The sequence below is a fragment of the Xenopus laevis genome, chromosome 2S, assembly GCF_017654675.1.
Source record: "Xenopus laevis strain J_2021 chromosome 2S, Xenopus_laevis_v10.1, whole genome shotgun sequence".
Lineage (NCBI taxonomy): Eukaryota > Metazoa > Chordata > Amphibia > Anura > Pipidae > Xenopus > Xenopus laevis.
The window spans coordinates 106,635,910-106,647,926 of record NC_054374.1 but is presented as its reverse complement, the minus strand read 5'-3'; positions in this window follow the sequence as shown (position 1 = coordinate 106,647,926).

The window sequence follows — 12,017 nt, the reverse complement described above, 5'->3', positions numbered from 1 at the left end:
CATGTCATGTGCATGCACCTCCTTGTTGATATATATATATATATAAACAGTATAGTGCAATTTAGAATAAAAGGCTCAACAGATCTTCCATCTATTATTCATGCTACCCAATGAGCAAGAGTAAAAATTGCCATGAGGCAACACTCCCCACAGAAAGCTACTAAGCATCTATTGGAATATATATCTTTACTTATAGTATGTCATGTTATTGACCTCTCAAACACCCATTACTTTCTCACGGATTGTTAAAGCAGTAGTGGATCAACTACACCAATGGGCATTGTTTTTATCTGTGATACTGGGATTATCTTTCAGTATTAGATCATTCCAGCAGGGCATTGATAACTGTAGATCAGATCAACAGCAGCCATTTATGGAGCACAGTTGTAACACGTTGACTGTCACTCTTAATCTTAATACATAGTTACAAGATTCTAGAAGCAATTCAAATCACTCTAAAATGACTTGTGGCAAGCATTGCCTATCTTCTAGAGCTAGCCCAGTCCTCCACAAAGACATACTGCAGAGATTTCCAAGTTCTCTTGAACTTTCTAATACATGAGTGAGGCTGGGGAAGGAATATATAGAATCTAGATACTGGAGTAAAAACAAAATGAAACAAACACATAGCAAATGTGACAGTCCCCTTCCCTGATGGATGGAACACCTTGTAGTTCCAAGCAATATGTCAGTTTGGAGGGGTCCTGGTCTCCAATAAAGAACAATACCACATACATTTACTAGAACTCTTGGCTGTCAGATTAGCAATTGTACTGTGCTTTCTCCAGATCCAGCCACAGAACTTTCAGACAATAAAGTTGTATCTTTTCTATGCTAAGAAGCAGTTTTGCTTTAGAGCCAGATCATTGAAAGAAACATATTCCTCATATCCAAAAGACATACCAGTAATGCAAGAGAAATAGCAGTCAGACCATCTATAGACTTATAGTGTGTGTATATATATATATATATATATATATATATATATATATATATATATATATATATATATATATATATATATATATATATATATATATATATATATATATATCGTGTATATGGCACACTGCAGTAAATGTAGTCTCCCACCACAAAAATCTATTTTGAGATTCCCTAAGCTTCAGGGAAATAAATTTAGTCGCACCATCATCATTCCAAGCCAAAAATGTGTTTTAGGCTATTGTACCACGTGTCTAGTACAGACAAACAGTTTTATATCTACTGGCAATTTCTGTCAGGCCTTTGTGCTTATCATAACATTGATTCACAGAGCACTTGTGAACATATATCAAGACAGGGCAACAGATGTAGTTATAAAATGTCCATTTAACTTTCCAAGATGAGGTATCAGATCTTACAACTAATGCATCATGGTCTAAAAGTTCCCTCATGTTTACAACAGAATACCTTCAGGCCCTAGGTGTTTCTACAGAAATGAACCTACTCATGATTGTCAGCCCCTAAAAGGGTTAGATATTTGAACTTTCACTTCCCTTTCTTCAGCTAAGGATATTGTGCCCAACATATCCAGTTTATCTTACCTTATTATTTAACTTGGGTCTTGCATTTCTATACTGAAATGTATCATTTTGCAAAGGATTTATTATATCAGCAAGTTACAAAACATTGCTTGCAGACTAACTGTAAGGAGTCTCTACAGAGGCTAATCTATCCTCGCTATGGATACATACACACAAGACTTAAGTTCTCTCTCCTATGAAAGGTGTTTAATAACCCTACAGATTTGAGCTCATTGTCCATTAAATTAGCTTGTCTTCTATCCTCAGTTTATCAGCAATGAAAACAGTACTCTAATTTTGGCCCTTTGTTATGAGGGATCACATTTGTTATGAGTTATAACATTATCCTTAGAGGATCACACAGATTTTTGCAGTGTGGTTGAATTAGACATAATTTAAAGGACCAGTAACATCAAAAATTTTTTTTAAAAAATTCGTTAGTACACAACGAAAAAAAACACATACACAAATTATACTTTAAAAAAGCAAAGTCTTTATTAAGAAATAACTTACAGAAACTCTGCTTCCTGTCTTCTACAGAAACGGCGAAAGGGCGACCATCCATTGAGCGGTGCTTGATTTCTCCTCCCTGGCTCTCTGCTGCTGGATCCTTCAGCTGCCACATTCTGTGCTTTCTGTAGTGCAGCGGCGCTTCCAGCAGGAACTTGAGGCGGATCTTCAGGTGTTCCTGTGGGCCATGATCTCTCTATCACTGCTGTAACAGCTCAGGCCCTACAAGATCCCCCTCTGCCCGGGGAGGTGAGTCCTGGTCAGTTCCCGACAAAACTCTCATTGCTGTAACAGCTCAGGCACTGCTGAGCTGCGGGGCTCTGCATCCAGCTGACTACAAGTCCCTGCGTCCCACTGCCGGTAACGCTTTCGGAGAAGCAGATGGGACGGATGCATGGTGGGACTTGTAGTTTTGTCGGTTGCTGCGAAGCGCCAGAGAGAAACAGTTGCAGCGGGTGTGTGCAGCTGCGAGGGCGCACTACCGGTTGTCCCAGCAAACTGTCCCTTGCCACACAGCTGCCCTACAGGGAACTGACCAGGACTCACCTCCCCGGGCGGAGGGGGATCTTGTAGGGCCTGAGCTGTTACAGCAGTGATAGAGAGATCATGGCCCACAGGAACACCGGCACCGCAGATCCGCCTCAAGTTCCTGCTGGAAGCGCCGCTGCACTACAGAAAGCACAGAATGTGGCAGCTGAAGGATCCAGCAGCAGAGAGCCAGGGAGGAGAAATCAAGCACCGCTGAATGGATGGTCGCCCTTTCGCCGTTTCTGTAGAAGACAGGAAGCAGAGTTTCTGTAAGTTATTTCTTAATAAAGACTTTGCTTTTTTAAAGTATAATTTGTGTATGTGTTTTTTTTCGTTGTGTACTAACGAATTTTTTAAAAAAATTTTTTGACGTTACTGGTCCTTTAAGACTCCGATCATTGCGTTGCTATATTTATAAGCCTCTTAATTTATTTACACAATGTATTCCTTAAGAGGAAATATTACATATTATTAATAACTTACAAATAATATCACAGGATTATTCATTTTGGTCCAATCTAAAATTTTGATGTTGATACATTCCATTCAAGGAAAATTCCTTTTGAAGATCCACAACAACCAAGGCTACCCTGAGATGTCTTATTATTTTAATATAGTAGCATTGTGGCATGCTTGACATAATGAGACATTCATAAAACAACTACTAGATGTGTGGTATTCTCCCATCAGCTGTTGCTAGGTGGTAATCTCCCGTAGAACAAAGAAGTGTTTGCAGGAATCTATGACCTGCAAACAACATTTGTTCAAGGGATAAGATTGCCACCTAGCAACAGCGCCCACCCGTGTCCCGCCCTTAAATTGCAACATGTAATTCCTTCCGGAATTCCTAGTAGTTGTGATTATTTCGTGGATTTTTCTTCCTTTCCCTCTTGTCGTAAAACAAAATCTTGGGAAGAAGTTGGATTATAAATCCAAAATCACAGAGGACAAGAAAGGACGTTACTTCCATCACTCTGGATGTGCCTAATGTGTCTTTAACCAAATTGATTGGGTTCATTTCATAGTGAATGTTATAATACAGGTAGCTAGATGTTATAAATCATTTAGTTCCAGAAACTATAGCCGTATTGCCTGATACTTCCACCCTGAGATGATGTATCTATTTCTCAACAACATTAATTGTTATAACTTTCATTTAGTTTATTAGACAACTAAGGCTTAAACTGCATCTTGTCACTTAATATTTCTTATTATCTCTGCTTTTATCAAAGAGCATTCCCTTATTTAGGATTGTCATCCACAGACTCCCGGTAAAAAATCTAACTTCCCCGTTCAGCTAATCCCCTTCCTGTGATGTCACACTGCTCCTCACTGTCCAATCAGCACTGAGCAGACCTGTGCTTGCTCCCACATCTTAAAGGCACAAGCACGTCGGAAGGGAAATGCTAAAACGTGGATGTAGTGTTAAAATAAATTTTTCCAGCGTATCTTCGGGAGGCTGTCGCTTAACCCATCAGCTGTTGCTAGGTGGCAATCTTATCCCTTGAACAAATGTTGTTTGCAGGTCATAGATTCCTGCAAACACTTCTATGTCACTTATTAATAGAAATAGTGCTGTGTTTTGATGCTACTATTACTTGATGGTGTTGTTGATGTATGATGCAATACTCCCATGTCTTTAAAAAAAAAAAAACACCTCTAAACTATCTCCTTATGTAACTGTGTGCCCTTTATCAAATCCCCCTACCCCACACTGCTACACAGCAGCTTATTTCCATAAACTGTAGCAAATACAATGTTTTACCAGAGTAGAGTACAGTGTATTATTATTCTGTGTTTCTGGTCCTTTAAAGGAACCGAATCCAAAATAGTGGATTTGGTGCATCCCTAAAAGTAATTCAGATGTATGTTAAATATATCCGAAATCCTGCATAACAAAGCATTATTCTCTGGCTTCTATTGCCTAACTTATGTAACTTCCTTTAGCTAAGTTACTATTTATGAGTTTATTTACTATCAGTTTGAGTTTTACCTTTTTTCTGTTCCCATAAATAAAATTTGTAAAAGAAATCGTAATGTGTATACATTTTCACTCCCACTCAGAATGTGCATTGCCAAATATAAGGGGTTTTAATGGAAATTGTCATTTTTTTACCCCAAATTCCAGTGTAATTATAATTGTGGATGCAAACTGCAATTTTTTTACCCAAAATTCCAGTGTTATTGCAGCCACGCTTCAAGTTGTAGCTACTGCAAATTTGATGCAAGTTACATTTAGCATTTGGGGTTTATGTCACTTTGGGGTGCGCTTCAAATATTTTTTGCATCCAATTCACAAGGTGTCTGGTGCACATATCAACACAATCTACTGTGGGAACCCTGGAGATGCAGGATGGATCGAGCTTCAGGGTGCCCCCGCATCAGTAGTTATTTAGTTAGTCCCTAATTAGTATCTAGGCTTGAGATAAAAATGAGATAACATTTAGTACATATATTAGATAAGTGAACTGGAGTATGTATTCCTTATAGTCATTATGAGATGTTCCAGCTGGACAACTCTGACATGCAATATTGGTGTTCAGTAGAGTAATGTCACTGTTTCTATGACAAATAGTCCTATTACTAGATACCATTGTCTGTTGATTAAATTCAGTATAACACAGGTTATTCTCATAATCAGAAATTCAGCAAAGCATCATGCAATGTTCTTGAGTAGTACTATACTTCCATAAATGAAGGAATATCAACAGGAGCATAGCTATTAACACTTTACAGCACCAGAGGGACTAAAGAAACCCCCCACACCAGAGCACAGAGAAATGGAGAAGTGGCAGGAATTCTCTGAATCCATAATATTTAAATTGGGCCAGATATGTAATAATAGGTTTATCCTTATTCAGACTTCAGCAAAGTTACGATAAATCCATAATTTGTGAACAAATAGTCATGGCTTTGTCATATCACACAAGTCCTTCAATTTGGTTTGGATTTGAATCTTCCAAAAATGTGTGTATTACACAAATAAAGCAAACCAAAGGAAACTAAACACTGAATTTGAATATATGTTACCATTCTTATAGCATTATAGCATCCAGAACTGATTAGGTTATGGGGTAGTTCACCTCCAAACATTTTTTTTAGTTCTATTGTTATTATGTAAAAAAGAATATAAAATGCTATAGGGGTCATTTACAGTTAGGTTTATAAATATTTGGACAGAAACAACTTTTTTTCTAATTTTGGTTCTGTACATTACCACAATGAATCTTAAATGAAACTTTCAGTTTTACTTCAGTGGGTTGAACAAAATGAGTGCATAAACATGTGAGTAAAGCCTTTTTGAACACACACAATTACCTAATTTCAGGGGCTCAAAAGTAATTGGACAAAAAAACTGAAAATAAAATGTTCATTTCTAATACTTGGTTGAAAACCCTTTGCTGGCAATGACAGCCTGAAGTCTTGAACTCATGGACATCACCAGATTCTGGGTTTCCTCCTTTTTAATGCTCTGCCAGGCCTTTACTGCAGCAGCTTTCAGTTGCCGTTTGTTTGTGGGCCATTCTGTCCGAAGTTTAGTCTTCAACAAGTGAAATGCAGCTCAGTTGGGTTCAGATCAGGTGACTGACTTGGCCATTCAAGAACATTCCACTTCTTTGCTGTAATAAACTCCTGGGTTGCTTTGGCTGTATGTTTTGGGTCATTGTCCATCTTTATTATGAAACGCCTCCCAATCAATTTGACTGCATTTAGCTGGATTTGAGCAGACAGTGTCTCTGAACACCTCAGAATTCATTTGGCTGCTTCTGTCCTGTGTCACATCATGGATAAACACTAGTGTCCCAGTGCCACTGGCAGCCATGCATGCCCAAGCCATCACACTGCCTCTGTCGTGTTTTATAGATGATGTGGTATGCTTTAGATCATGAGCTGTTCCACGCCTTCTCCATACTTTTTTCTTGCCATCATTCTGGTAGAGGTTGATCTTGGTTTCATCTGTCCAAAGAATGTTTTTCCAGAACTGTGCTGGCTTTTTTAGATGTTTTTTAGCAAAGTCCAATCTAGCCTTTCTATTCTTGATGCTTATGAGTGGCTTGCACCTTGCAGTGCACCCTCTGTATTTACTTTCATGCAGTCTTCTCTTTATGGTAGACTTGGATATCGATACATCTACCTCCTGGAGAGTGTTATTCACTTGTTTGGCTGTTGTGAAGGGGTTTCTCTTCACCATGGAAATGATTCTGCGATCATCCACCACTGTTGTCGTCCATGGACGTCCAAGTCTTATTGCGCTGCTGAGTTCACCAGTGCTTTCTTTCTTTCTCAGGATGTACCAAACTGTAGATTTTGCCACTCCTAATATTGTAGCAATTTCTCGGATGTTTTTTTTTCTGTTTTTTGCATCTTAAGGATGGCTTGTTTCACCTGCATGGAGAGCTCCTTTGACAGCATACTGTTTGTTCACAGCAAAATAATCCACATACAAGCACCCCCCCCCCTCCCTCAAATCAACTCCAGGGCTTTTATCTGTTTAATTGATAATGACATAACGAAGGAATTGCCCACATCTGCCCATGAAATAGCCTTTGAGTCAATTGCTTTTTAGCCCCTTAAATGAAGTGATTGTGTTAAAAAAAGGCTTCAGTTCCTCACATTTTTATGCAATCTTTTTGTTCAACCCACTGAATTAAAGCTGGAAGTCTGCAGTTCAACTGCATCTGATTTGTTTTATTTAAAATTCATTGCAGGAATGTCAATACCAATACAGTTAAAAAAGTAACTGTCCAAATATTTATGGACCTATATAGCACAAGACACCACCAGCAATTAACTAATGTACAAAGGGTACAAAAAACTCTCACACACTTCTGCCCAGGGTCTGTGTGCTTTCTGCAACTGGCACAAGTTCCAGCACAAGGTGCAGACAGGGGTGATTCAGACATGAGGCAAGGTTAAAATCTTGCCACGAGCAATGCTTTACTTTATTTCTTCATATGAGCTGTCTGAACTAGTAAAGTGGCCCCTCCTCAACTTGCTCTGATGCAAAAGAGGTAAATGCACGAAGGTTTAGGGGAGGTAAAGTGTCTGAATAACATACAAGTTAGAATGCAGGAGAGGGGGGATGCCTATATTCCCCCTTCTCTCAAATGCAGTCAGTAATGATTACTGTAACGTGTAAAAAAATGCTGGCTTTTTGCTGGTTGAACCCTACCCTCCCAGTCATAAACTAACCCTTATGTGTAACAGTTCACATCATGAAAATGGCTGAAGACATTTTTCAGTTTTTCTTGAAAGCTTGCACTCATATATATTAGTTAGCCAACAGATGTTACCACAATATATATTTTTTTCTTTTTCAGAACTGTGTTTTACACAATGCTCCACTCTGCTTCTGCCACTGTAAACTTGAATCATACCACTGGGGGGAGCCAATGAATGTTTGAATGAGCCAGTGAAGGTTTTTTTTTTAAAGTGAAAGTTATGGATTTGTGGATGTACAAATTAAATATATTAATGTGTTTTGGCCCTTTGACCCATAATAAAGTGGTGTGGTTGTTTTTTATGTGACATGGGACAGTTATTTCCACAATAGTCAGGTACACAGATTAAAGTTACAATATTGAACACATTAGATGCAGCCAGTATTGCGAGTATAACATCATCTGATGATACACTAACCTAAAGGAAACTTAAGGAACCCAGTATCAGCAGCCTCTTCTTCCTGTACTTGCCCCTTTTTCCATTGTTGATAGTTCTTAAGCTGGGAACACACTGTAAAATCTGCTTATTTTAACAAAGTCGCCAAAATGGCAGCTCTTTACCATACTTGAGCCATATCAATACAGTATAATCTTTGGTCTTTGAGCCAAAGATCACTTTAAAATGGTTGCTTAGAGATATCTTTGGGTTTTTTTTAGGACTTTTCAGTGCTCTAATGTGTTGTTCACCTTATAGACATCTGGTCACAAATGTGGGTGCCTCAGTACCAGCCCAAGAAGCATAGGTGCCCAAGGCCAGACTACTTTGCCTGGTGGTGCCATGTCGATGCTTGTTCAACCTCAAAAACCAACCCCCTCTACACCTGTTTGATCCACAGGTAAGCCCCATCTACTGTCCTTCAGTTCACATGGCCCCCAAGCTCCCCACAACACTGTCGATTTCATCCCTCCTTGGCCGATGCTGTTGGGGGCTGTAAGGAATCTAAGAATATAAAGGATGATAGACAGATGATTGGCTGGGTGACACTGGAGGTTTGTAGCAGTCAGGCTGGGGCTATACCTGGGTGCAGATATTAGTGGCCATTGGCAACAAAATTCATTTGGCTGATAATCATCAGTATATATAAATCTGTGTTATCTTCTAGCTCTGCACAATATTCCCTCTTGAGAATAAAATGTCATATAAAATAAAAATTATGACCATAATTTTGTAAGAAGCTAACATTATTTGAAAAAACAGCACACACACATATATATGACATATTTACTAAAAAGTGAAAATGAAACGCTTTATTACAAATAGTCAAATACAAGAGTCCTCTGGTTGAGTGCAGAGGACTCTAGTATTTGACTATATGTATTTTGTGGTCACAGCCTCATTGCACCCCCGCCTAATCGTTTTTAAAAAATAGTGGTGAGCACAACTTTCCCTTGTTTGTTATGCTTTATTACAAAACATTGCAATAAATATTTAAAAGGGGATCTTCCCCTTCAAATTATTTTCCAGTTCAGTTGGTTTTAGATAATTTACCAGAAATAAAGTTTTTTTCACTCACCTATCTATTTGTGACCGTTTTTCAAAAATTTTTCAGCTTTTTATGTGTATTTAAGGGCTAGGCCACACGAGGAGATTCGGGGAGATTTTGTCGCCTGGCGACTAATCGCCTCGTCTTTTGAGCGACTATCTCCCCGAACTGCCTCAGCGTTTTTCCCCATAGGTTGCTATGAAAAGTCGCCTGCGCTAATGCCTAGCCCTTAAATACACATAAAAAGCTGAAAAATTTTAGATTTTTCCATCTTCCCCTGACCACCAATCTTTTCATCCTCCATGCTTACTAGAATCTCTTCTTTAGAGTTTAATGAACTTTCTGATTTTTGATCTATCTCAAGTGAATATAATGCTCTCTCTCTCTTTCAGTTGGTGTATCATGCTTAGTTGCATTATATCAGCTTCACTCTTATCCAGATTTTTACATTTTAACCCAGAGATCTTATTCAGATTTTTACAGTTTAACCCAGAGATTTTATTCAGATTTTCACAGTTTAACCCAGAGATATTAGGGTTGCAGGCTTGAGACTTGTTGTTAATAGCATTGCAGGCCATCCACACACCATACAAAAAAGTTTATATCAAAAAGATATACGTCCCAAGGCTTTTCAGTGGTTAAAACAAAAATATTTATTTAAGTTACATTAAAATAGTGATACATACTGACCACACATGGTCCACCCTACGCGTTTCGTACCCTCCGGCACTTAATCATAGGTGTCTCTGTTAACAGCATGTTTCAACTAGTATTTATACCCTGTGAACCCCTCCCATTAAGTTTAAAACCAATCAACCTTCAATGGGGATTAACCTTGTATTCTCAATATTCACCCATAGCTTCCACTGTGGGGCATATGTATCTTGACCCATATATCTTTAATAGTAATTTAAAGTGGCACATTTAGTTTTTTACAAACTTAGTTAGATTCATGTGAAATGTTGTATAAATGATTCTAAAATTAATCAAACATTGATTACTTTGCATTATTAGCTATAAAAACCATCAATATGTTTATCGAAAGAGTTTTCTCTTTATGTTATAACTGACAGTTGCAACAAGTCTATGTATTTAGCTAGTTCAAATATAGCAAGTAACGTCAAATTCATAGTTAAGTCCTAAGGGTAAACGTGTTCCTAAATGAAAAATCCAATAGACCTCTCTCCTCTCCAGTCTAAGCTGGTCTCCTCCTCTTACTCCCAGTCTTACTCTCTCTATCCCTTGAATGGAAAAATGATCTATATCTCCCTCATTACATATTGCAAAATGTCTAGTGATGTAACTCTTTTCTGCTGTTCGAGGATTTTTTATCTGACTCATATGCTCCCTTGCCCTTTCCTTGAGTTTTCTCGTTGTGCAGCCGACATACTGTTTCCTGCACTTCAAGCATGTGATCAGATAGATCACAAAAGTGGTATTACAATTAATGTACCCCTTAATATCAATCTATATGATCACAAGCTGGAAGTGCAGGAAACAGTATGTCGGCTGTTTTCATGTACGGTCTCTTTAAAACTTCGACTTCGACCATTCGCCACCTAAAAGCTGCTGAAGTGGTGTTTTAGCCTATGGGGGACCTCCTAGAACCTATATGGAGGCAATTGGTGGAGTTTGAGAGATCGAAATTTTTTGGGGGGGAAAAACTTCCAATCGAAGTAGATCGAAGGTGCTATGCCTTCGATCGTACGATTTGAATGCGGACCACTTCAACCACCAAAAACCTTCAACCTCTATTCGGTTGGTCTTTTTGAATTCAAAGTTCAATGTTTTTTTTTTAAATTTTTTTAATTTTTTTTTTTCATATAAGTATACAGCATTTTCAATTTTGACATAATGTATCTAAGTTTGTATAAAATACATTACGAAGCAAGAAGTTCAAAGTTTTTTTAACTTCGACCCTTGATAAATATGCCCCTAAATGTCTAGCTATCTGGAAGCATGCTTAAATTAAGCAAGATAAGCTGTTCCGTACCAGAAAATCCCCAAATGCTCAGAATGCTTTGGACCTTGGGTTTTCCTTATAAGGGGATGTTTCCTAAAATACGGAGCATCATCAATATGGATTTATGCTAGCTTAGTTCAGATCAGGTACAGATCACTTATTTTAGTATTACAGATAGAGTGTAAATCAGTCAAAAGTAAAGAATTATGTGCTTATATAGGACACTATGATAAATGCAATGCCTTTTATTAGTTATTTCGGGATCATGGTGTCTAAACAATATATCCCACACCTGTATTTAATTGCAATAAGCATAAGTATGTTTGTTTAATGCAAAAGAAAGAAGCACGACAGTCACAATAACCATTAAACATACCCCATTATTACTACTGCAACCAATATGATCAACAGGCCAGCATCCTCAACCACAACTTCGGGCAACTTCGGAAAATGAACCGTGCTGAGTGCCATCCCACCGGCGATTTACATTTTAGCCAGTGGGAAGGCAGGAGAGGCAGTTCGGGGAGGTTAGTCGGCACAAAGAAGAGGAGATTTGTCGCTAGGTGACTAATCTCTCTGTGTGCCCTGACCAGTGGCGGAACCACCGGGGGAGCAGGAGGTGCGACCGGGCCAGAGCCCGCACCCCCTCAGGGCCCCCCGGCAGCGTCGCACGCCACTAAAATCCCTGCAATTTGGGCCGTACGGAGGGGGGTGGGGGCCTGGCTGCGCGTCACGCACCAGGGCCCGCCCCCCTCTAGTTACGGTACTGGCCCTGACCCTTAAAGGC